Here is a 27,079-nt window from a genome sequence, read left to right as displayed (position 1 = left end):
AATAGACTTGTTCACCCAAGAGCTCTGATGGAGATGTGCAATGACATTAATGCTGTTTTCCTTTCTGCTAACACAACATCCTTTCATCAGCCCATGGATAAAGGAATATTTTCAACTTTCAAGTCTTATTATTTAAGAAATTCATTTTGTAATGTTATAGCTGCCATAGATAGTGATTCCTCTGAAGGATTAGAGAAAAGTAAATTTAAAATCTCCTGGAAAGAATTCATCATTCTAGACGTCATGAAGAACATTCCTAATTCAAGGTAAGAGGTCAAAATACCAACATAAACAGGAATTTGGAAGAAGTTGATTCCAACATTCATGGATGACTTAAGAGGGGTTCAAGTCTTCAGTGGAGGAAGTCACTGCAGATGTGGAAATAGCAAGAGAACTAGAATTAGAAGTGGAGCCCGAAGATGTGACTGAATTGCTGGATTCTTATGGTAAAACTTTAACAGATGAGCAGTTGCTTCTTATGGATGAGCAATGCAAGTGGTTCTTTGAGATGGAATCTACCCCTGGTGAAAATGTTATGAAGATTATTGAAATGACAACAGAGAATTTAAAATATTACATAAACTTAGTTGCTAAAGAAGCAGCAGGGTTTGAGAGGATTGACTCCAAGTTTGAAAGAAGTTCTACTGTGGGTAAAATTGCTATCAAATAGCATTGCATGCTACAGAGAAATTGTTTGTGAAGGAAAGAGTCAATCGATGGGGCAAACTTCATTGTCTTACTTACTTACTTACTTACTTATTTATTTATATGAAAATACTTTACTCACATATATCAGAATTTTATCTATTTTTTTATTGAAGTATAGTTGATGTATAACATTATATTCATTTCAGGTATACAACATAGTGATTCAATACTTTTACAGATTATACTCCATTAAATGTTGTTATAAGATAATGCCTATCATTCCCTGTGCTATACATTATATCCTTGTTGCTTATCTATTATGTATGCAGTAGTTTGTATCTCTTAATCCCATACTCCTGATACGGGATTAATGACTGGAAATACTAGTTTGTTTGCTATATCTGTGATTCTGCTTCTGCTTTGTTATATACATTCATTTGTTTTATTTTTTAGATTCCACATATAAGTGACAACAGAGTATTTGTCTTTTTCTGACATTTCACTAAGCATATTACTCTCTAGGTCAATCCATATTGTTGGAAATGGCATTATTTCATTCTTTTTATGGCTGAGTAGTATTCCATTGTACATATATACCACATCTTATTTATCCATTCATCTGTTGGCAGGCACTTAGGTTGATTCCATCTTGTGTATTATAAATAACATGGTTATGAACATCGGGGTGCATGTATGTTTTTGAATTAATGTTTTTTGTTTTTTCTGGATATATACCCAGGAGTGGAATTACTGGATCATATAGTAGTTCTATTTTTAATTTTTTGAGTAACCTCCATACTGTTTTCCATAGTGGCTGCACCAGTTTACATTCTCACCAACAGTGTATGAAGGGTCACTTTTCTCCACTTCTTAGCTAACAATTGTAATTTGTACACTTTTTGATAGCCATTCTGAAGGGGGGGGGGGTGATAGCTCATTGTGGTTTTGGTTTGCCTTGCTCTAATGATTAGTGATGTTGAACATCTTTTCATATGTCTGTTAGCCATCTGTATGTCTTCCTTGGGAAAAAAAATGTCTATTTAGGTCTTCTGCCCATTTTCTGATTGAGTTGTTTGGTTTTTGATATTGAGTTGTATATGCTGTTTGTATATTTTGGATATTGACCCCTCATCTGTCATATTGTTTGCAAATATTTTCTTCCATCCAATAGGTTGTCTTTTCCTTTTGTTTATGGTTTCCTTTGCTGTGCAAAAGCTTTTAAGTTTAATTAGGTCCTATTTGTTTATTTTTGCTTTTACTTGTTTTGCCTTAGGAGAGAGATCAAATAAAATATCATTACAGTTTATGTCAAAGACTGTTTTGCCTGTGTTTCAGGTTTTACATTTAGGTCTTTAATCCATTTTGAGGGTTTTATTTTATTTTATTTTTTTGTATATGGTGTGAGGAAATGTTCTAATCTCACTTCTTTACACGTAGCTGTCCAGCTTTCCCAGCACCACTTATTGAAGAGTCTGTCTTCTCCATTGTATATTCTTGCCTCCTTTATCATAGATTAATTGACCATAATAAGTGCATGGGTTAATTTTTGGGAGTTCTATCCTGTTCTATTGATCTATTTGTCTATTTTTCTGCCATTACCATACTAATTTGATTTCTGAAGCTTTGTAGTATAGTCTGAAGTCAGAGAATGTGATATCTCTAGTTTTTTTTTTTTCTTCTAGATTGCTTTGGCTATTTGGATCTTTTTATGTTCCGTATAAATTTTGGCATTATTCTAGTTCTGTGGAAAATGTAATGGGTATTTTGATAGTGATTGCTTTAAATTTGTAGATTGCTTTGGGTAATATGGACATTTTTAATAATATTAATTCTTCCAACCCAAGAACACAGGATATATTTTTATTTTTTTGTATCTTTTTCAGATTCATTTCCAATGCTTTATAGTTTTTAGAATATAGGACTTTTGCCTCTTTTTAAAGTTTGTTCCTAGGCATTTTAGTCTTTTTTATGCAATTTTAGTGCTGTCTTACTTTAAGAAATGGCCACAGCCACCTCAACCTTCAGCAACCAGCACCCTTATCAGTCAGTAGTCATCAACATCCAGGCAAGATCCTCCACCAGCAAAATGATTTTAAACTCACTGAAGGTTCAAACGATGGTTAATATTTCTTAGCAATAAAGTATTTTTAATTAAGGTGTGCACATTTTTAGACATAATGCTATTGCACACCTAATAAACTTCAGTATAGTATAAACATAACTTTTATATACACTGGGCAACCAAAAAAATTGGTGTGACTCACTTTTTTGTGATATTTGCTTTATTGTGACGGTCTAGAACTGAATTCGCAATATCTCTAAAATGTGCCTGTACTTGTGAGGTCTAATTCATATAAGTAATCCCTTCACTGAGGAGGGAAAAGAAAAAAGCCATATCCCAAATTACATAAAGTTATATGTGTTTCTAGGCTAGTATTTGGTTTTTTCAGTCCTTATAAGTAAATGCTTCTCTAAAAGAGAAGAGAAACAAATGACAATTCCAAAATTAATTCCAGTGATACAGGATCCTGGGCAAGTTAGTCATGAGGCTTGATCAGTATAAGTAAATGATGATTTGGAGGAAGAAAGGAAAAAGTATCATTCCAAATAAATTACAGTGATGTTTGTTTCTAGACTAATTAGTGTTGTCTGATCCACATAAGTAAATGTGTATCTGAAGAAAGAGGGAGGCAAATACATGGCTAGATACACTGTATTATATACTGCTTGCTTATTGAAAAGACTTTTTGGATGTGACTGGCATTGGTTTTTGTCCCCAAGTGTAATTTTGGTGAAGAAAAATAGCTAAGAGCATGAAAAAGTCTCCTAGTATGAGGAAAATACTAGAGTGTATTTGAAGAAAACTATTACAGAAGTGGTGGAAGTCTTGTCACAGAGTAAACTCTGAATTGTGACATTAAGCTATACTGGGTCATAGTGGAAAAGAAAATGGACAGCTAAAGTGGGCAGGAAACTCCAGCTACGAGGGTAGCGGACAAGAAATCTGTCAACGGATAGGAAATTCCAAGTACAATAGAAAGCAAATCTGCTTTCTTAAAGGAAAGGAAAGGAAATTGGGCAACTGCATAGCCAGGGAATTTTGATTATGGACAAACAGCCAGAAATCTTACAGTCGAAAGGAACGTAGGCAACCTGGAGAGGGCAAAGAATTCCAAGTAGTCCAGAATCACTGATCAGGTCTTCAAGTGAGTAGACATCTGTGTAGATAGTGGCCAGCTGACCGCAGTCTGCAAGATCAGCAACATAGAGGCAGAGATTCTGATGACTGGACCACTGGACTCGAGAGAAGTGCCAGTGAGAGGCAGAACCCTCTAACCCCATTCCCAGTTAAGACCAGCAACGGAAGGATCAGAACCTGAATTGAAAGCTGAGGGTTTTCTCCAAATGGGTAAGACATCAAAAAGGAAGTTGGATTTATTATAATAATTTTAGTGAGCAATTGGTGGGGGTTAGGAATTGCGTTTCGTTGTTCTGAGTGGTGTGCTACCATGAAACAGTAGTTGCAATGAACTGAAGGAGGGTATTCAGAATGAGGTCAGTTATGCAATACTCTAGACTTTTCTGATGGTGTAGGAAGATGGGTTTGGGAGACTATTAATGCCAATTAGTGGTTAATAAGGATTTTCAAACCAGAGATGTTTTTCTTATTAGAAAGTATTTTTGCATTCAATAATTTTCTAGAAATGACAATGCTAATCATAGTTTGAATGTAAACATTATTTCCAGAGGTTAAGATAAGGGTTAAAATCTGGCCCTGAAACATATCTGAAACAGAATTCTGGTTTAACACACTTCTCCTCCCCACCCTATCCCCGACTTCTTAGGTATCTCATTATATAGCAAGTCAATGCTTTTCCGGCTCTTTAGAAAACAATATCTCATATCTCAAAAACTATGCTAGAAAAACAAGATCAGAAATAGCAGCTCCTTAGAATACCAGTGATTAAATATTTAGCTAAAGTTTATATTTAAAAGTATTTCTTAAAGTGCTAATGTATCTTAACTTCATTTCTCTTAAAGCATTTTCAACTATAGTTAACTTTGTGGTGAAAAGCTTTTAAGCTTTATCTTCTAACTTCATACAAGGATAATACTACTCAAAATCAATTTGTTAAAGATTTAGACATACAGAGCTTCAAGAAAATCTTGGTATTACTCATCTTCTGAGGAGACAGGCTCAAAGTTTTAAGTGATATAATTTAAAGCGTAGCTGGGGCTAGCCCAAATTTACTTCCAGGTACATTCTCCTTCTGTTACCCATATGGTTGAACTTTAAAGTATAGCTATAGCATTGCACTTAAAGTCTAGTAAGATATTATAAAATTTCCAGACACAATCGTTGATCGTGTTAGCTTTTGTCTTCTGGAGGCAATTGTGTTGACTGGCAGTATTTGGCTAAGTCTTTGCGCATACTCTTTTCTTAAACAGTTCTCTGTTTATTGTAAACATGAGGAAACTCCAGTTACCACAGAAATGATGAAAATGATGAAATTTCTCATAGACAAGAGCAGAGGAATATGCTCTTCCTGTACTTTTTCCTTTCCCTCCTCCTGTGTCCTTTACTGCCCCCCTCTCCCTGTCTCTCCCTTGTTCGTTCGTCCTTCCTTCCTTCCTTCCTTCCTTCCTTCCTTCCTTCCTTCCTTCCTTTCCTTTTTCTCTTCTCTCCCTCCTCCTTCTCTTCCTCCTCCTCCCCTCCCCATTCCCTTCCTCCTCTTTTGCTGCAGAACTCTAGGTAAACCTAATGTTGTTCTTTATCTCCTAAGCAACTAGACCATTCTTGACCTTCCCCAATATGTAAAATTATGTGCATTTGGGGCTAGATAGTAATGCTTCACTGCTGTAATATGAAAAGATTATATGAAGCAAAATATAGTATATTTTTAAAAATATTTTTATTGTAAATCTAACAGATATAAAAAACTCCATAAAACAAATATATAGGTCAACCAGGTTTTATGAGATAATCAGCCTTGTAACCACCACCTAGTTTAAAAATGTAGAATTTTGCCATCTACCTACCCTATTCACAACCCCTTCCCTCTCTTCAAAAGTAATCACAGTTCTGACCTTTATAGTAATCACTTCTTTATTTTCTTTATAAGTTCGTCACCCAAATGTTTGGTCCTAAGCACTGTTAGTTATACTTCCCCTCCCCCATATATCTCTTTTAATTTCGAGACTATCCTTTTTTTTCCCCTCTGTAGTTTATTTGTTGAAGAAATGGTGCCTTTGGCCTCTAGAGTTTCCCACAGTCTTGATTTCACTTGATGACATCCTCTGTTACAGTTTAATACGTTGCTCAGTCCTGAATTTCCTGTAAATTAGTAGTTCGTTCTACAGGACGGATCCGATTTTTTTTTTCTTTTATCCTCATAGGTGGTAGTGTGTTCTGTCTGAAGGCACACCATGTTTGGCCTCTCATTTCTGTCATGTTAGCTGCCACTAATGATCAATGCCATCAGTCTTCAGGTTGATGATGTGTCTGGATGTTTTGGTTGTTAGAAACTCATTCTCTACAATAAGGAGGAAATTGTGGGAACAATATTCCTTGAATTCTCACATGTAGATAAATTTGTAGCTTTTTTATTTGAGAATCAGGCTGAGTCTAAAATCTTTGGCTCACTTTTTCTTTCCTTGAGTCTATTAAATATGCTATTCTTTTTCCTGCTGGCATAATGATTTGTTGTCAAAGTCTGCCAATAATCAGCTTTCTCTCCTTTATGAGTGATTTTGTCCTTTTACTGACTTTTTTCTCCCTTAATTCCAATAATTTTACTAGAATGTGTCTCTGTTGCTTTGGATGGGTCAATTTTCTTTTAAAATATGCAGTTTAAAATCCTATTTCAGATAGGATTTTCATGAATTATTCTTTTTTGAAATTGTTCTGTTTCCTTCCTTTGATGTTCTTCTTTGAGGGTTGAGAGCCTATCAAAAGTGGAACAATTTTGAACAGCTGCTTGAGGGGCTTCAACATAGGGATGAACAAATAAAGAATTGCCAATGGGTACTTAAGGCTGAATTCAGATTAAATGGCATATATTTGTAGTGGAGCCAATATTGTATTGCAGAACTCAGCAGATACAAACGAAACAGATGTTTGGTTATGGTGGAAAGGCAGGTGGCATAGAAGGGCAAGGGGTTGAGGGATTCTATACTTGAAGTATAGCTGAAATAGTTACCAACATATTAACTGCACAAATAAGTGAAAAAAATACATGCAGGTATTTCTGGAACAGTTTCAATTTATTACTATTTTATTTCAAATAAAGGGAATGCAAATGTCTGACTAAATGGGGGTTAATTCTTATTCATTTTTTAGAATATTCATAATACACTAGCAAATCAGAAAAGAAAATCTTGATAAACCATCTGTCCCAATTTTTGGTTTGAAAAAAAAAATTCCATATCTGTATGTTATCAGCCAGGCCATAAAAATAGTCCCATATGGACTTTTTGTTATGCAGTAATAATATCACTGAAAACAGTACCTGGGAATGAGAATCCTTTTGTTGGAAATTCCTATTTGTCAGTCACATGGGCTGGTTTCAGATGTCTCAATAACATTATTTCTACTAAATTTTGGGTCTGTGGCACTGAAAGTATCACTCACTAAAAAAATGAGCAAAGTCGATCTTTGTTCACAGACTACCTTTCTTAAGTGGAAATCCTTCAGTTTCTGGGTATTTTCTATGTTTACTCTCAGCTTAAGGTGATAATAGACAAATGTGTAATGTTAGAAAAGTGTATTGTTTTATTGGTCCCTCTTTTCCTCATAGAAGTGGTAAAAGGGCACCTTGGTCAAATACCATTTTATTCTCCTTGAAGTTTCCCGGTGTTCCTCTTGCTACATCTGACACCACTGATGCTTATTGATTGATTGGCTTTCTTTGCCGCTTTCCCCTAGGTGCCTGTTAAATAAGAGCAATGTAAGGAGTTAAGATACTGATGTGTTCTCAGATAAAAATATTTATGTCCACATGATCGTGCCTTGAACAGCGGAGGAGGGAGGAGGGAGCTACACATCAAATCTCATCCATATAGCCAAAGGAATTCTGCAGTCAACTTTAGAATCTCACATGAAGTTTTATTACTTCCAGCTACCCACTCTTGTTCATTCTGTTACTACGAAGTCCTTTCTTCTTTCTTGATCCCCTCCCTTGCAATTGTCCAGGCAGTAGTCATTTCTTGCTGGCCTTAACGAGGATGGTGAAATGGAGTTGGAATGCACTGCCGTCAGCCAAACAGGACCGTGAAGTCAGCTTCTTGACAAATTTGCCCAGTTTGCAACAATCTGCTTCTAAAGGATCTCAACCAATTTCTGTTCCTCTCTATTTTTAAGGTGTCTTTTGCTGCTACTGTCCACAGATGGCTGTAGGATGCTGATGTGTTCACCAGGAACACCAGTGCCTGAACTCTTTGTTGGACCAAGGCGACGTTGCAGATGCTGCATCCCTCGTTGTGACAATGCCGCAGATGCCCGCACTGAGAGTACTGACACTGTATCAGAGGCAACGCTGCCAAAGCTGTTGGCACCCATTCTGCTGATTCTTTGGTTTTCAATGTCCTTTGGAGATTTACTCTGTCCATTGCAGCCTCCTTGCTAGAAGTTCCAGACTTAAGTCTCTGAGGCCTGGCCTAAAATACAATCTGATATACACCATGCTATACTTAAAATCTACTTCCTCTCATCCTTAAATACTAATTTATTTTCATTGAATCAGATTTGTTCATCTTCCCATATGATTCTTTCCCAGAAGAATCCTTAGATCCTAGCATAATATCCTTTCCAGTGCCTCCTCCCCCACCGTTATCCTGATAATGCTCCAATGACACCTGGAGCCCCTGCTACAGTCTTCTCTTTCCCATTAACCCCAGTAAAAAGTGTGCTGTCTTTATTAAGAGTCTAACCCCACCCAATAATCAGCCTGAGTGATTGACACTCCTTCCGGTGAGAGCTTACACGATACTAAAGCATTGAGAAGAAAGAAAAGTAGTTCACACAAGTTGCCACAGCCTTGTTGCTGCTGTCCCTGTCTGATGACTTATAGGGCCCAGCAGGAAGCTGCTGTTCAGCCCCTCCTTGGGACATGGTAATCTTTCTATTGGGACATTGATATATTTTATGAGATTCCTTACGGCCCTATCTTAGACACACATCCCATAGCCATTTCCTTTCTGGAGTCATGAGACCTCACTATCCACACTGCCAAGAATCAGGATGCAGGCCTTTGTTGTTGTTATCCACATACTTCATGCTTTCCTTTTCCCCTCTTAGCTCAGGGAACTATCCAGACTGTGGGAAAAAACCCAGTCACCCCACCATTCACAACCTCTATGAGTTAATTTAATTCAACATACTTCTCCCGTCTAGCTCAGCTGGGGTGGGGGTAGGATGAGGTTCACAGGAGCATTTTAAATACTCTTAGAAAGCCTTGAATGGGTATCTAGCAGCTGCCTGATGCTTTTTAACGAATTTGTATATGTGGAGAGGTAGTGTACTCTTCCTATCCTCAGCTTTAGGATTTTCAACTGAAATTATGACAAAGAAGTCCCATTTATAAATCTGTAAATCTTCACCAGTAAGTGTCAGTCTTCCCCCTGGGTATAGCCAAAGTGCATGTACTTCCCTTACTCTTACCTGTTGTTTTAGGAACAGTCCTCTTCCACGGCACACTCTCCAGCATCCTGAAATATAGGTGTGCTTAATGTGATCTGGGATGGATAGCACTGTGGGACTACCCCAAGAGGAGTGCTGGTCAGAGATGATGAGAATAACAAAATAAGGAAGCATTTTAGTCATTGTATAATAGGACAGACCAAGACTACGTGCTTAAGTTTCTCTCATTGATCTAGTCGCTAATTAGTGTAAATAAGTCAGTTGTTAAGGTAGAATTCCAGGGGAGAAAGCAAGGGCTCATGGCCCAAGATTAAAAACACCTTGCTAGGGGATAGTAAAGAAAGGCAGGAGGTTGGCACTGTGGAGAATACAGGCAATAGAGTGCTTTGAAAATAGCAGGTGACTACAGTAAGCAATACTGCTCATTAGGGGACTGTGTTACTAAGTGGAGATCATGCTTAGTTTGGCTTTCAGATGCTATGAAGCACATAGTTCCTAGAAAATGTGGGAATGAAAAGATTTGAAATACGTGTAGCAGACCTTATGCGTAAGAGCCAATGACTTGGGCGTATGTTTGTATGTGGCAATACTGCAAATGTTTGAAATTTTGCAAGAAGACAGGGGTGTCTGAAAAACCACTCAGAGAGGAGACAGTGTGAAGAGGTGTATTTTCTCAAATGTAAGGGGACCATCTTATTGACTGATTGATTGATTGATTGATTGATAGACTTTCTTTTTCTCTAGCATCACCTGAAGTTGCATAGCAAGCCAGGGTGGAGACTCCCTGACCAATGTCTACCTGCAATCTTTTAATGACAGTGCCCTGCAACCCTTGGGCTCAGCTGACTGATTCTCCTTTGGATAGCCCCCTCAGTTTTTGGAGCAAGGCCAGAGGAAGCAAACCAGAGTTTCAAGGGAGCCCTTTGCATACCATTCAACTGGAAAACCCCACACTAGGACTGTCTCTGTGTGTCACACATGTGACAATGGTCACAGCACTCAGGGTGAGGCCAAGGCCCTGGTAGTAATTTTTTTTTCTATAGTGCTTGTCCACTGGACTCTGGACAATGGAAATTGATGAGCTGTAATCATCTGGAAGTCCAAACTTGGTAAAGAAGACACTTGAGATAACTTCAGTTACAATCATCTAACTAGAGATCTTGACAGAGCTACCAGCCGGATCATTGTCTCTTTTTCTCTGCGTTTTCACAATGCTCTATACTCAGTAAAGTCTAATTGAATTGGATCTTCATGAGGATGATGACTTATTCTAGATTTCTGTTTCCTGTGCACCTGTAACACTTTCTATAGTGACCAATTTATGCTCTTTCCATGATTTGAATATATTTTTGAAGGTAATACATACACAAAAGTACTTTCCACTAACATTCAGAGAAACAGATGCATTCTGATCCTTAGGACAGGCCCCTCATAGGTTAAATGATCAGTCCTTATGAATACTTTAGAACTCCAAAGGAAAATCTATGTGCTCTACCTTTGAGCGATGTGCACAGTAATGCTATGGATGTTTTCTATTATAGAGTCACCAAGTTGGGAGGAGTGTCTTGTTAAAAGATGCATAATATCTAATTTAATACTTGAATATATTTTAAGCTAAAACCAGAGTCTTACACTAGTTCTTGGGTGCTTTCTCTTCTTGGTTGGCCAATGTAAGGCAACACTTTTTCTAAGAATCATCCTATCTGACCATTTTTCTATTTCAACCCTGATCATGCCTGAATATTTTCCATGGTCTATGCTGGCAACAGAAGTCTAGATTATGAAAAGGGTATTGGATATTGGGTGCACTGCTTTTGTCTGGGAAATGTTTTCTATGGGGGAGTGGGCACCTAAATTAAGCTTTTGCTATGGTCACATTCAGTTCTTGGTTACTGTTGTGTATTCTGACTCTTATGGTGTAGGCACAGAGTAACATTTTTGTCTCCTAATGTTTAACTGTAACTTTTTCTCTTTTTCTATTTTTTTTAAATTTTTTTAAAAATTGAAGTATAATTGATTTACAATGTTGTGTTCATTTCTGGTGTATAGTGATTCAGTTATACATGTATATATTCTTTTTCATTATAGGTTATTATAAGCTATTGATGGAATGGAATCATGAGAGATTTGGTATGGCAGTAATTCAACCTCAGAGGGGCTCGTGAGTTTATCCTAGACTGCAACATGTTACTATCTCTTGATCTGGGACAATGGAATAAGTAGAAAATGGGAGAGGATGATGCTTCTTACACATTTTTGAGAAGGTATTCACTTGGCTTTTTATTTTATTTACTTAGTCAGTTACTTAGGTATGCATTTTGATTATTAGGTTGACTCATCTCTGGGGAGATCTATGTTGTTAGAACTTTAAATTTCAAACAAATGATTGAGTTGACAAAGGGATAGACTTTGCAATCCTACATTTTACAGAGAAGCTAAATTTTGAAGTAGCATGACACTGGCAACGTGTGTGTTTCTTACATATATTATATATAGCACTCTGGTAAGTGAGGACAACATATAATGTGAAGTAGGAAGTAGAATTAAAGAGTGACTTCTAGTGTATACTTTGGACTTGAGGTAGATCATTTCTGTGGATTCCAGGGGCAATAAAATCACAGAAACATATGCATTCAATTAAGTCCAAATTGAATTGAATCTTTGGTTTAGTTACTCATTTTTTAGGTCATTCATTCAGTACATTTATTGAGCACATATGTGCCAGGCTCTTTGCAATCCATCTGTGAACAAAGGACAGAAATTTCTGTTTTTGTGAGACTTATGTTCTAGGTCCCAGGAAGATACATAGAAACAAAAGCAAAGACTCTAACTGTAGCTTTGAGATCTCATTTACTGTCATCACAAACTGTAAGGTCTGCATTATCATTCTCCTTTTACAGATGAGGATGCTGGGATTTAGAGATGCTAAGTGCCATGGGCTAATGGCTGTTGTGTGTGCATGGTGGTGGGAGGATTAAGCCTTGGCAAGTGTCTAGATGACCTTGTTGCCTGGAGATGCAGAAAATCTGACTTTTATTTGATAACTGCTGGCAAGCGGAGGAAGGTCAAGTACGACTGAGGCTGTGGATGAGCATCATTTTGTTTTGCCATGTTTCTAATACATACGTTTGATTTTTAGAACGTTAGAGCAGAAAAAATATCTTAAAGACTCTACAGTTGTATGTTCTTTAAACCACCAGTCGCCATCCTTACTGGAATATAAAATCAGTTTCGTGGGTCACAACAAGCAATATTTTTAAAAACAGCAAGTAAAACAAAAGCTATCAGAGTCTCTCCCCCATAAGTAATGGTGAATACTGGTCTGCAAAGAGATATTTCAGACTTCTGGACAAGAAATCTGGTCTCCTTGTAAAATGTATTTCTTATGTAGATCATACTCAACAAAATTTAAAATTCACTTCTCCAGCCTAGAATGTCCACTTCACTGATGAGGAAAATGAGTGGGACAGTGACTTGCCCAAGGTCACACAGTTAGGCATATTATACAAATTAAGGTTGAAGAATATTCAGCCAGCAGGAGGGAGTCTCTAAAATGACTTAATGCATACAGGTACATGCTTTAACTAACTATAAGACACTATTCTTTTTTAAATATAGGAATTCTTTCCTCTCACTACAAAAAGAAGGAAAAACAGGTTACCATAGGGGAGCTTCCCTTTTATTTCTATCTTCATGTGGCTGATATTTAGTTATCTGAGACAATGATTTTTTTTTTCTCTTGAAGCAGGGTACTTGTAGTTAGGAAGCCCAAAGTTTTAAGGCTTCCCCTTCTACCTTGGACACACCAGGAGACACCAGTGGGAGCAGGCAGGATTTTGTTATTTCCTACCCTGTATAGAGTGGAATTGATGGACCACACACATTCCACCTGGGAAGCTGGGCAAACATGGTCTGACTTCAATGGGTAGCGTTATGGAAAGAAACCTAACAGCGAGACTGAGTTCATTCAGATCCAGCACCAGAGAGTGAGAATTCGAGCAAGAAAGACAGGCCTTTAAAAGGAGAGATGCAGGTCGTTGGCCCAGTAGGAGCAGAGCCTGGTCACAGACAGCCTGTCCCCAGTGTGTTTGTGGTTTTCCTTTGCATTCCGCATCACTTTGTTCCCCACACGGGCACAGAGCAGATGGGGCTCTCCTAGCATGATGGATGATGACTCTGTCCCATCTCTTGACTCTGTGTGTTTTCCCCTGAACGTCATCTTTTTCTAGACCTGTTATGGATCAATTCCTTTCTTATTCTCCCACTACAATGTGCCAGGTCCACTGGACAGGTGGGCCTCCTTGGTCAGAGGGGTGGGGATCCCAGGTGCCTAAGAGACATATCCCCACTGAACATGGCCCTTGGCTGCTCTTCCTGTGAGAGTCAGTCCTCTTGACAGATCTACATCTGTGCCAGGCAGGTGTGGAAGTCCTGCTGCCTTCTGAATGAGAACTCCTTCCAGCCTAGGCATTCATTGCAGATCTGGTCCTAGGAAGGGTCTGATCTGTGCATCCCTGAAGAAGTACTACAGATTTGGGCAATGGGAGGAGGAGCAGGCACGTGATGTGAAAGGTTCAGAGAGGCTCCAGATTCTGTCTCAGTTCACAGAAGCTTCTGATGCCTTGGCCTTGACCATTAGTACCTGTGTGGCACCAGGAGCCAGCCCAGGTGTGGGTCTTCCTAGTGAAATGGTACTCAAAATTCTCCCTTGAGCCCCTGAGATTTTCTGCAGGCCTTGCTTTAAGAGCTGAGGAGGCTGTCCAGAGAGGGGTCAGCTGGACGAGGGGCTGGGGGGCTCTGTCATGAAAAGATCACAGCACAGGGAGACATTGGTCAGGTAGTCGCCACCCTGGGTGACCATGTGATTTTAGGTGGTGCTAGAGAAAAGAAAAGTCTACCAAGAAAAATAAATCTAGTAAATTAATTTTTAAATGCTTTGACATACCGTAGGCAGTCCCACCCCAGTCATATATAGTGGTAATGTGCTTCATTTCCTAGGTCTTTATGGTTGTCATTTGGTCCTAAGCACAGATACTAGAAACAAACTATAGATTAACAGAAGGAGATCAGTACAGGCCTGAGAGACCCATAGGTAGAAGAAAAATTTAGCACACATTGAACCAGAAGGACAAGTGGGACAAGGATTCAATAGAATGAGTATGTCAAGACACTGGAACAAGTCTGCAGAATGCACATACAGCAGTGAACTATCAGTGATAAAACACTTAAACTTTTTAATGAAGCATGCTGGGTGTTCGGTCTAAGTAACTAAAAGACATTATTCTCTGTTAAACAATAGGAATTTTTTCCACTTACCACAAAAAAGAGGAAAATAAAAACAAGCTTCCACATGGATCCCTCCCAGTCACACATGGTGCCTTGTCAATGACTAGTTAGTTCCCTGAGGATCCATGATTTTTTTGCACTTAAGGTGAGATCTTCTTAATTAGGCAGCCCAAGAGTGTGAAGGCTGCCAGGAAGGGAGTCAGTTGTCTTGACCAAGGGTGTAATAGGACAGATAATGGAAAAGAAGTCTCTGACTTTACAGGACCCACTAGGACAGATAATGGAAAAGAAGTCTCTGACTTTACAGGATCCACAGGGGATCCATCACCTTGACTGATCCCATGACACACGCTGCAGTCCAAATTGAAGAAACAAACTAGTGAAAAAATAACTGTGAAAACTAAATAAGAGGCGAATGTTGGCCAAAATAGCAAAGGACGTTTGAATATTCCCTCCTCCATAAAAGCCATGAGAAAATAGGTAAAAGGTGTCAGAATCAACTTTTTGAGCTCCAGAAATTAACAAAAGGCTAATGGCAATTTTGGAAATGTTTATTCAAGAAAAAATAAGTCTGAATCTTGATTAGAACAGTGAGCTTGTGGTGTTTAAATCCCTTTTATTTACATCCCATCCTTTCCAGCTCTGTGGTAGTCTTGAAAACCAGTAGTTCATAATCACAATAAAAACCAAGAAGATGGTGGCACTGGAGGGAGCAGGACAGTTTGGGAACTCCTTAAAAGCCTCACACCCAGAGAACTGCTATTATTTCACTGATCTTGGAATGCCCCTACTTGCAAGGATGTACCCAGAGCTCATAGTGCTAAAAATCTTTTTGTTGGGGGTATTTGTCAAAAATATTTACAGGCATTGTTTAACTTTGGGATTACCTTAAATAGTGGATAACAGTTGGGGCAAAAAAATTTTTTAAAAAATAGGCTCACCAAAAACTTAAAATGAAAAGCTGGAGAATGAGTTGTCCAAATAAACTTTGAAAAGCTCTGATATATCCCTAGAGTCTAGACGGGCACATACATGCCCAGGCTGTGTGCAGCTCATCAAAGATCTGAAAAAGTCCAAAGCCCTCACCTCTGGCTGACCTGGAAGGATCTTTGCAAGCAGGAAGGGAAAACTAAGGCAGAATTTTAAATTGCCTGGCTGAAGATTGAGGCACTATCTAGCATACACATAGAGCCCCTTGGCAAAAAAAAAAAAAAAAAAAAGGGGAGATTTTTTTTGGTTCCAGGAATTTGAGGAAATTGCTGTTCAATTATTAGCTGGCCACTAAGCTAAATGAGCAGATACCTCAGTGGCAACACATAACAAAGAATACAGACTTTAAAGAACTAATTTAGAAAAGTCAATAAACAAACAAAAAACAAGAACTGCAACAAAAAGCAGCAACAACAACAAAAAATTCTGTGCAGGGGAGAGGATGTGATTTCCAGGGTTGCTGCATTGTGTTATTTAAAATATCCACTTTCAACGATGACAAAAACGTGAGAAACAAAGTATGACCAGGCATTGAAAAAAAAGTAATCAATAGAAAGTCTTTGATGAAGCCCGGATTTTGTATTTGCTAGACAATCTTTTTAAATCAGCTATGATAAATGTGTTCAAAGAACTAAAGGAAATCATGTCTAAAAGAACTAAATGAAAGCCTGAGATTGGTGTCTCACCAAATAAAGAATATCAATAGAGACAGAGGTCACAAAAAAGAACCAAATAGAAATTACTGAGTTGAAAAGTACAATAACAGAAATGAAAAATTCAATAGAGGGGCATATTTCAGCATTCAGAGGAAAGAATCAGCAAACTTGAAGACAAATCAATGGAGAGAATCTAGTCTGAGAAACACAAGAAAAGAGAAAGAGAAAGAAAAATACCATATGATGTCACTTATATGTGAAATCTTAAAAAAAAAAAAAGACAAACAAACTTACTTACAGAACAGAAACAGACTCACAGACATAGAAAACAAACTCATGGCTACCAAAGGGCGGGGAAGGGGTGGGAAGGATAAATTGGGAGTCTGAGATTTTCAGATACTAGCTACTATATATAAAATAGATAAACAAGTTTTTCTGTAGAGCACAGGGAACTATATTCAATATCTTGTAATAACCTATAATGGAAAAGAATATGAAAATGAATATATGTATGTTCATGTATGACTGAAGCATTATATTATACACCAGAAATTGACATATTGTGGAAAAAAAAGTGAAAAGAGCCCAAGAATGCAAGATTGCTGTTCATTGTTTTATTAGGAAGAATCAAATTTGGGGAGTTAAGATTACTAGCACTAAAATATTTATGACTAAATAATATGTAGTGATCAGTGAGGAAATATCTAAGGCTCATTTATACACGGCACGTTTGCACTACCTAACTACAGGATACTGTGTTTTGTTAAAATAAACCAATTCCCTCCTCTCACTGAAATCAAGAGGGAAATAAATGAAAAACTGGGCTACCACGTTGAGTCCTTTCGGCCATTTATACCTCCATGTGATTGACTTCTTGGAAAGTTTTCTGGGGAAATATTTTTACTTCCTCTATGGTTGGTGCCTTCTAAGTAGGAGGCCTAGGGGTGTAAAGGCTGTCCAGAGGAGGGTCAGGTAGCCTGACCCAGGGACAGGGTGCACTGTTATTTAAAGAGGACAAAATAAGCAGACGTTGGTGACTGTACCTCCAAGATTTCAGAACCCACAGCTCATCACTTCACAGACTATTTAATGGGCTATTGATGAAATAGAAGAAAAAATAAAAATAAATTTTAAAAAATCTAAAAATTTTAAAAGCTGTTATTTAAATACTATGTAACAGGTACATGTTGGTGACAGCATCTCTAGCTTTCAAGACCCATATGGGTTCACCTTGGTTGACTATATAACTTAGGGGCTATTTTTTAAATAAAAGTAGAAGACAAAAGTAAGTTCCAAAGACTTTAAAAAATGGAAAAACAGGGGTAGGGTACAGCTCAAGTGGTAGAGCGCATGCTTAGCATGCATGAGGTCCTGGGTTCAATCTCCTGTACCTCCATTAAATAAATAAATAAATAAACCTAATTACCCCTCACCCAAAAAAAAAAAAAAAGGAAAAAAGATTTTTTAAACATTTTTTATTGATTTATAATCATTTTACAATGTTGTGTCAAATTTCAGTGTAGAGCACAATTTTTCAGTTATACATGAACATATATATATTCATTGTCACACTTTTTTTCTCTGTGACCTACCATAAGATCTTGTATATATTTCTCTGTGCTATACAGTATAATCTTGTTTATCTGTTCTACATTTTGAAATCCCAGTCTGTCCCTTCCCAACCCCCGCCCCCTTGGCAACCACAAGTTTGTATTCTATGTCTGTAAGTCTGTTTCTGTTTTGTATTTATGTTTTTTTTAGATTCCACATATGAGCAATCTCATATGGTACTTTTCTCTCTCCTTGTGGCCCACTTCACCCAGAATGACATTTTCTGGGCACATCCATGTTGCTGCAGATGGCATTATGTTGTCATTTTTATGACTGAATAGTATTCTATTGTATAAATATACCACTTCTTCTTCATCCAGTCATCTGTTGGTGGACATTTAGGCTGTTTCCACGTCTTGGCTCTTATAAATAGTGCTGCTATGAACATTGGGGTGCAGGTGTCATCCTGAAGTAGGGTTCCTTCTGGATATATGCCCAGGAGCGGGATTTCTGGGTCATATGATAAGTCTATTCCTAGTCTTCTGAGGAATCTCCACACTGTTTTCCACAGTGGTTACACCAAACAACATTCCCAGCAACAGTGTAGGAGGGTTCCCCTTTCTCCACACCCTCTCCAGCATTTGTCATTCATGGACTTTTGAATCATGGACATTCTGACTGGTGTGAGGTGATGCCTCATTGTAGTTTTCATTTGCATTTCTCTGGTAATTAGTGATACTGAGCATTTTTTCATGTGCTTATTGATCATTTGTATTTTTTCCTCGGAGAATAAATAAAGAAAGAAATAAACCTAATTACCCGCCCCCCCTACCAAAAAAAATGGAAAAACAATTTTTAAAAGGTGAAGAAAAAAAAAGATGAAGGAAAAGTGTCTCTTAGATGGATAATAAGTAACTCAGGGAGGCTACCAGTCTTATGCGTGGTTCTTGGTTATAGAACAAAAGATTTACAGTTCAAGTGGCTTCAGGAAGCTAGTGGTAGGTTGGGGTGAGAAAGAAAGGGGTAAGGCAAAAAGCTCACTTTTCGTGACTAGAGAGCTAAAATGCCAACAGCTTTTTGCAAAGGCAAGTTTTCAGTTTAGAGGGTGTGTTGATTTGACTCATGGTTTGGAAAGCAGTATTCTCAGATTAAAACACTTAAGGCTGCAAAATTTGAAGCCACTAGAAAAAGATGCTTCGTTTTCTCTAGTTAACCACAAAACTATTTTCTTTCTTACAAGATAGAAATTTCTTCCTTTTACCATTAAAGGAAGAAAGCAGGGGGAAAAATAAAGGCAAGGGACTGACATAGGGCCCCATCCTAGTCATTCATACCTCCTAAAGGAAGGTCACCTCTGCTTGACCGAGAGGGCCAAGATATGTTTCTGTTGGAGAGTATCTCTAAAGAGGCAAGCTAGAAAAAAAACCAATCTTTTATTTAAAAAGAAAGCAAAAAGCATAAAAGTAGAGGGATGGTTGGGAATTATGACATTCAAACTTTCCGGTCATTTATACCTGCATCTTAATGAGTTAGTGTTTCTTTAAGACAAGTTTTCATTTTTTAAATGTTTTGGGGAATAGCTTAGAAATAAAAGCCTGGTATTGAGAAAATAAAGAGTAAGATGGTCTCAAGGCAGTGGAAGGTCAGCTTTGCCAGACCAAAGAAGACAGCATGTGCTGCTCTTTTAAGATTACAGAAAATGAAGATACCCATGGGGACATTTCTAAAGAGGCAATACTGAAAAAGAAAAAGAACTTACAATGAAGAAAGCAATGAACTACCCCCCTGCTACACACACACATCCTACACACAGGAAAGAACACCCCAAAAGGCTCTCATATACACCCCTTTCAGTCTTGTATACCTACATGCCTGGGAGAGGCTTACAGATTTCTTAAGGACACATTTTGTGTGTGTGTGTGTGTGTGTGTGTGTGTGTGTGTGTGTGTGTATGTGTCTGTGTGTGTGTGTGTGTGCATGCGCATGCATTTCTTCTGGGACAAGGCTGCGAATATGATCCAATTTGACAGCAAGAGAAAGAGGAAGGAAGAATAAGAGAAGGCTGTCGGCTAGAGGGTCACTCTGGGGACACTATGGGGACAGCAAATCATTGTTAATTAATTACAGAACTTTGAGACATTAGACAGGGATCCTCTAAGCTTACATGATGACCCACCAAGCTTTTGTCTTGGCTGTCTAAAGACTTAGAGGCTCTTGTCTAAATACGAGAAAACAAAGACAAATTTCCAAAAGTGAAGACAACCAAGAAGTATCCGTTTCATAGGTAATGATTGAGAACCACCACACTTCTGTGGCTTCATCAGGGATCACTGATTCCTGCAGTGGTGGATGGAGTGCAAGTACAAAAAAACTAGTGGTTACCAGTGGGGAGAAGAAAGGTGCTAGAGGAAAGAAAGGGGATGAGATTAAGAAGTACAGACTACTATATATAAAACAAGCTACAAGGATATATTGTACAACAGGAGGATTATAGCCAATAATTTATAATTACAATAAATGGAGTATAAACTTTAAAAATTGTGAATCACTGTGTTGTACACCTGTAACTTATTGTATATCAACTGTATCTCAGTAAAAAAGTAAAACAAAACAAAACAAAACAAAAAAAAAAACCCAAATAGAAATAACAGAATAGTTAGACATTGACAAGGGAGAACCTTTTAGGGCAAACAGTTTCATCTTGAACAACCACACAACTGAGATCCTGATGGTGAAACAGATGTTTAAAAAAGTGTAACAGTCAAAAAATGTGGTAACTATTAGCATCCCTTCATGGGATAACATTTGAAGGCCACCATTCCTTTATGTGGGCCAGGACACTTAGAATAACACTTTATGGCTTAAGTGGATAATGGAGTAAGAATACTGATATTTGTGGGGGCACAAGGAAGAGGTTTACCAAAATTCTGGCTTCTAGTCAATAATAAAAAAAAAATCCAAATACAGAGAGCCTCCTAGAAAGGCAAACTCCTTGTTTAGAGGTTCCATTGGCTAGACTTGAAGTTAGGGTTCAAAGGGAGAAGAATGCTCTGATTAAAACAATTGGGACTGCAGAGTGCACAGTCATCCATGAGGAAGTGTTTCGGTCTTCATGAGGAAATCCCTCCAACGCATGCTGCATACCAGCTCTAGCTAACTACGTGATACTATTCTGTTTTAAAGATAAGAAATCCAGCCCTTTGCCAAAAAAGGGATGAAAACAGGGGAGTCTAACACACTGAGCCCTCCCAGTTCATAATTTAAATTGCAAGCCCCAAGAGTGCCAAGTCTGCCCCAAGGAAAGTCCCTTGGCCTGACCCAGGGGGTGCAGTGTGCTATGACCTAAAGATTAAAGAATAGGTAGACAATGGTGAGAAATTCTTTTGTTTCTGGGACCCACAGGGGTTCAACCTGGCGAAGGAAACAATAGATATTTTTTTTTTTAATAAAAGGAAACAAACATTTCAAAACTTAAAAAAAAACAAAACCACAACAAAAGTGTAGATTGCAGGGAACACACATGAAGGTCACCACTCTCTTTGTGTGATGCCAGGACCTAGAAGAGAAAACTTTATGACTTCAATGTCTCACGAGAGGCTTGAGGAGTCTCTCATAGTATTGATTCCTGAGTATGTGGGAAGGAAGGGGGTAAATGAAATAAATTAGCCAAAAAGCTGGCAAACGTCAAGACACAGAAGGCTTCCTGGGAAGGTCAGCTCCCTATTAGGAGGTTCATTGGCCAGACCCAAGGTCAGGGTGAGCAGCGGGCCCAGAATAGGCAGTTATTGGGGAGGAAGTTTCTTAACCTTTCTGATCTGTCCTGAATGTTTGCTTTAGCGAAAGTGATGTGGTCATCTTTTATTAAAAGATAACAATAGCTTCATCTCACTAAAAAAGGAAACAAATAAAGTAATAGAGCAAGAGCAAAACAAAAATGAAAACAAAAACAAAACAGACATGCACAAACACTGCACACTACTAAAAGCTCACTAATTATGGGGGCTTCCACAATGAAAGCTACCAAAGATGTTTTTATTTCTTAATGATATGTTTTGCTCATTTGTCTCTTGTGGCAGGCCCGCCAATAGTTTGTTTTCAGTGATACAATGTTTTTATTGAGGGCTTCCTTTATTCCCAAGGGGAAACATTGGAAAGCATTCCCTAGCCTTGCCCAAAAGAAGAAAACAAAATAAATGACAGAAGAGCTAGGGGGAAAACCAGGAGCTCATACAGAGTGGTTCAATAAATTCTACCACTTGTATATGTTCTACATTTTTTATACTTTGTTGTATATATTAAACGATCAATTTTTACAGAAATTACTTAGAATAGGAAAAAAGCACCTGGAGACTGGACATGTGGGAATCCCACAAAGGAAAAATCAGGTTATATACATCAAAGATCAGCTGCCTTTTTGGGAAACGTAAGAAAAGCTGATGTAAGCCTCAGTTATAGGTACTGTCCATCTGTGAGTCAAAAATTTGATTGTCATCTCTTATTCTGGACTAAAATGGAAGCTCTGAAGGGGCAGCTGTTGCTTTGTGTAACAACCCACATTTTAATGATTTCTAGCCAAGCTCAGACCAGATGACCTTCAGGACAATTGGCCCATTAATCAGCAGGATGCCTCATGATTATTTGATGTCATTCAGCTCTCTATTTTCACACAAAACTCTATTATTAGCCTTATTTCTATCAAAGAGCCAAAGGCAAAAAGCCAGCTATGATCAACCTGAATATTTGCATTTACAGGAAGATGCTGTTCTGCAAATGATGGAAGTCAGTGAGAACTGAAGCTGGCTGTGGTATGGGGGATAAAAGTGGAAGTGAATGTCACTGGAAGACTGATAGCTGCAGCAGCTGGTTTTCTTGCCACTGCCCTGGCTTGTAAGGGGCCTTCCCTATGGGCAGTGCTCTTAGAAGATTACTTTGAAGGGTCCCACTAGATATAGGGCCCAAGAGCAGCCTTGAAAGCCAAGCAATCAGATATGGGCAATAAGGTTCACTCTGAAAGCAGGGTGTTATGTTAGTTCAGAGGACCCGAGTTTCAGAAAAGTTGATTACAGATCCAGCAAGAATCCTCATTTTATGCTTTTCATTTTCCCTCACAGAAAAGACTTCAAAGACCTCCATCAGCCTTGACTGCAGCCAACTTTGGATTTTAAGGTCACAGAGCACTCTTGGCAAAAGATGAGATATAGGAGGCTCAAAGGGTTGAGAGTCCTTTAAGTTCCATTCTATTTTAGTGGTAAGCAATGTCAGAGACCCCTAGAAAAGGGAGTTGAGTTGTTGAAGCACCATCTCATTGGTCAGAGGTGGTTACAAAGGAGCAGTGGGAAGTTTTAAAGAAATGGCTTTATGAATATACAGGCAAGACTTTGATAATCTACAAACCTCCTTCTCTGAGGGGGCAAGCCAGACCCCTGGAAGACTATAGAACTTACCTGCTCTTTAACCCACTAATTTATGGGAAAATTAGTAAAATATCTTAGTAGTACACACCTAACTTTGAGAAGAAACTCAAGTCTCTCACTCCATGAGAGGATGCCTGAAGGGAGACAGTGCAATGTGGGGGGCTAAAAGTAAGGGCTCTGATGCAAATGGTAAGCAAAAGAGAGCATTTGACAAGAACCAAAGCAATAAACAGATTCAATACAATCCTTATCAAAATCTCCATAGCAATTTGCAGAAAAGGAGTCAAAGGAGTTTATTATATACTGTAGTTATCAACCCCTTATCAGATATATGATTTGCAAATAATTTCTCCCATTCCATAGGTTGCCTTTTCACTCTGTTGGTTGTGTCCTTTGGTGTACAAAAGTTGTTAAGTTTGATGTAGTCCCATTTGTCTATTTTTTTTCAGAAAAAAATTATCCTAAAATTCATATGGAATTTCAAAGGATCTCAAATAGCAAAACAATTTTGAAAAAGAAGAACAGAGGAGACCTCACACTTCCTGATTTTGAAACATATTACAAAGCCACAGCAATCAAAACAGTGTGTTACTGACATAATGAGAGGCATAGAGACAGGTGGAATAGAGCCTAGAAATAAATTCTCATGTGTATGGTGAAATAATCTTTGACAAGGGTACCAAGACCACTCAATGGGGAAAGAATAGTTTCTTCAACAAACTGCATTTGGAAAACTGAATATCTACATGAAAAAGAATGAAGTTGTACACTTATGCTATAGATGAAAATTAATTAAAAATGGATTAAATACCAAAATATAAGACCCCAAACTATACAGCTTCTAGAATAAAACATAAATGAAAATCTTCATGACTTTGGATTTGCCAATGATTTCTTAGATATGACGCTAAGAGCAAAAATAGTCGAATGGGACTACATGAAACTTAACAAATTTTGTACATCAAAGGACACAACCAAAACAGAGTGAAAAGGTAACCAATAGAATGGGAGAAAATATTTGCAAATCATATGTCTGATAAGGTGTTAATATCCATAATATGTAATTAACTCTTAACAACTCAAAAACAAAAAAATCAGATAACCCAATTTAAAAAATGGGCAAAAGTCCTGAATAGACTACTCCTCCAGTTATGATATACAAATAGTGAACGAGCATATAATAAGATGCTCAACATTTCTAATTATCAGAGAGATGCAAATCAAAATCACAATGAGCTATTACCTCACACTTATTGATGTCTGCTATTTTTTAAAAAACCCAGAAAATCTTTATTGGCAAAGATGTGGAGAAATCTGAACTCTGTGCACTGTTAGTGGAGTTATAAAATATTATGACCACTATAAAAAAATTATGGAGCCTCCTGAAAAAATTAAAAATAGAACTACTATATGATTTAACAATCTTACTTCTGAGTATATATCCTAAAGGATTGAAAGCAGGGTCTTGAAGAGATATTTTCACACATCTGTTCATAGCACTATTCACAATAGCTAGGAGGTGCAGGCAAGCCAAACATCCATCAACAGATAAGTGAATAAACAAAATGTGGTATATACATTGCTATGGACAGAATGTGTCCCCACAAAATTCTTTTGTTAAATCCTAACTCCCAATGTGATGGTGTTTGGAGGTGGAGGCTTTGGGAGGTTCCACCCTTATGAATAAGATCATTGCCCTTATATAAGAGATTCTAGGGGAGGGTATAACTCAGGATTAGAGTGCATGCCTAGCATGCACAAGGTTCCGGGTTCAATCCCCAGCACTTCCATTAAAATAAATAAATAAATAAATAAATAAATAAATAAATAAATAAATAAATAAATAAAAACCTAATTATCTCCCCCCAAAATTTTTTTAAAAATAGTAAAAAAATTTTTTTAAAAAGAAGCTCTAAAGAGTTTCCTTTCCCCTTCTGCCATGTAAAGACACAGCAAGAAGATGGCCATCTATGAACCAGGAAGCGAGCCCTCACCAGAGACTAACTCTACTGGCACCTTGATGTTGGACTTTCCAGTCTCCAGAACTGTGAGAAATAAATTTCTGTTGTTCAAGCCACCCAGTCTATGGTATTTTGTTAGAGTAAACTTAACAGATTAAGACATACATACAGTGGAATATTATTCAGCCTTTTTAAAAAGGAAGGAAATCCCAGCTTTACAACAAATGTTAAAGGAACTTCTCTAATCATCAAACCATAAGAAAAGAGAACAAAAAGAAGAAAGAGAGAGAAAAAAAGACCTACAAAAGATTGCTTTGGCAGTTCGGGGTCTTTTACGGTTCCATATAAATTTTGGAATTGTTTGTTCTAGTTCCTTGAAAAATGTTGTGAGTACTCTGACAGGGGTTGCATTGGATCTGTAGATTGCTTTGGGTAGTACGGCCATTCTGATAATGTTGATTCTTCCAATCCAAGCGCACAAGGTATCTTTCCATTTCTTTGTATCATCTTCAATTTCCTTCATCAATGTTTTATAGTTTTCAGAGTGTAGGTAACTTCCTTGGTTAAATTTATTTCTAGGTATTTTGTTCTTTTTGATGCAATGGAAATGTTTATGCCAGTTATAAAATTCTGATTTTTGAAGTGGAAAAAAAGTGAATGAAGGACTGCAAATGGCAATATCCTTCTTTCTTATGGGTGAGTTGTATTCCATTACGTGTATATGCTGCATCTTCTTTATCCATTCATCTGTTGATGTGCACTTACGATGCTTCCATGTCTTGGCAATTAAAAATAATGTTGCTGTTAATAGCGGGGTATATGTATCTTTTTGAATTAATTCTTATTTTGTGGTTGGCTTTATTTCTTTGATAACTATGTAAGTTTAAAAGCTAAAGCTCTAAACATTCTTAGAAACAATGAACAGTACATATATGTAAATTTTATAAATATGTGCAGTATATTGTGTATATGTATTTACATTTAATACATTGTATATGTGCAGTCAAATTGTAACAATTCTACCTAATAAAACTGAAAAATGAAAAAAAATTTTAAATTTTAAAAAGGAAGGAAATCCTGTCACATGCTACAACATGAATGAACCTTGAAGACAGTACACTTAGTGAATGAAATAAGCCAGTCACAAAAAAAGACACACTGTAGAAATACACCTATATGAGGTATCTAAACTGGTCAAGTTTACAGAAACTGAAAATAGAGTGATGATTAATAGGGGCTCAGAGGAAGAGAAAGGGAAGTTTTTGTTTAATTGGTGTAGAGCTTCAGTTTTGCAAGAGGAAAAAGTTCTGGAGATCTTTTGCACAACAATGTGAATAAACTTAACACTTAAACTGTACACCTAAAATGATTAACATGGAAATTTTTATTTATGTGGATTTTTTACCATCATTAAACAACAAACTTTAAAAAGTCAAGGTCTCTGAGATCCGACTGACTGAAAGTGGACATCGGCTTTCGTATTTTTACAAACTGAGATCTAGGGCAAGCTGGTCACAGCTATGTTCCAGTACTTCCGATTATAGAAAAGAGGTTAACATAGTACCTATTACACAAGGTTGCTGTCGAGATCAAATGAGACACCCTATGTAAAAGCACTTACCACAGCGCTTACTAGATAATAAGTGCTTAATATTAGCAATGATTGCTAGCTAAGGACTCCTCTAGGCTACCATTCTAAAGTAAAGGTTTTTATATGACGAGGGAAACAAAGCCTGCATGCACTCTGATGACTGACATACTTTTCCTCTCATTTCTCACAGACCTTAGGTGGGTCGGAGAAGCAGCCTCATGAAGGTGTACAGACAGGCCGTTTCTGGTACTCTGCCTATCTCCTCTAAGGCAGCTAGCTACATCCCTGGTTGACCAAAGCTGCGTTTAGTTTATCCTGTTAAATTTACCAGAGAAGGAATAAAA

The 27,079-nt window shown here is 37.7% G+C and overlaps 1 long non-coding RNA gene across 2 annotated transcripts; it reads left to right on the top strand.

Moving 5' to 3' along the window:
• Nucleotides 1-3,663: 3,663 nt before the first annotated feature.
• On the top strand, nucleotides 3,664-25,260 carry LOC116661825. 2 transcript variants are annotated; one of them, XR_004317810.1, is made up of 5 exons: nucleotides 3,664-4,057; nucleotides 8,009-10,641; nucleotides 11,375-11,550; nucleotides 22,881-23,017; nucleotides 25,131-25,260. It is a non-coding gene; the product is annotated as an uncharacterized LOC116661825 (long non-coding RNA). The 2 variants fall into 2 exon arrangements; XR_004317811.1 differs by lacking the exon at nucleotides 22,881-23,017.
• Nucleotides 25,261-27,079: the final 1,819 nt, after the last annotated feature.

Source organism: Camelus ferus, chromosome X (assembly GCF_009834535.1).
Source record: "Camelus ferus isolate YT-003-E chromosome X, BCGSAC_Cfer_1.0, whole genome shotgun sequence".
Taxonomy (NCBI): Eukaryota; Metazoa; Chordata; class Mammalia; order Artiodactyla; family Camelidae; genus Camelus; species Camelus ferus.
The sequence above is the reverse complement of the archived record's forward strand: the minus strand, read 5'-3'. Positions and strand labels throughout refer to the sequence as shown.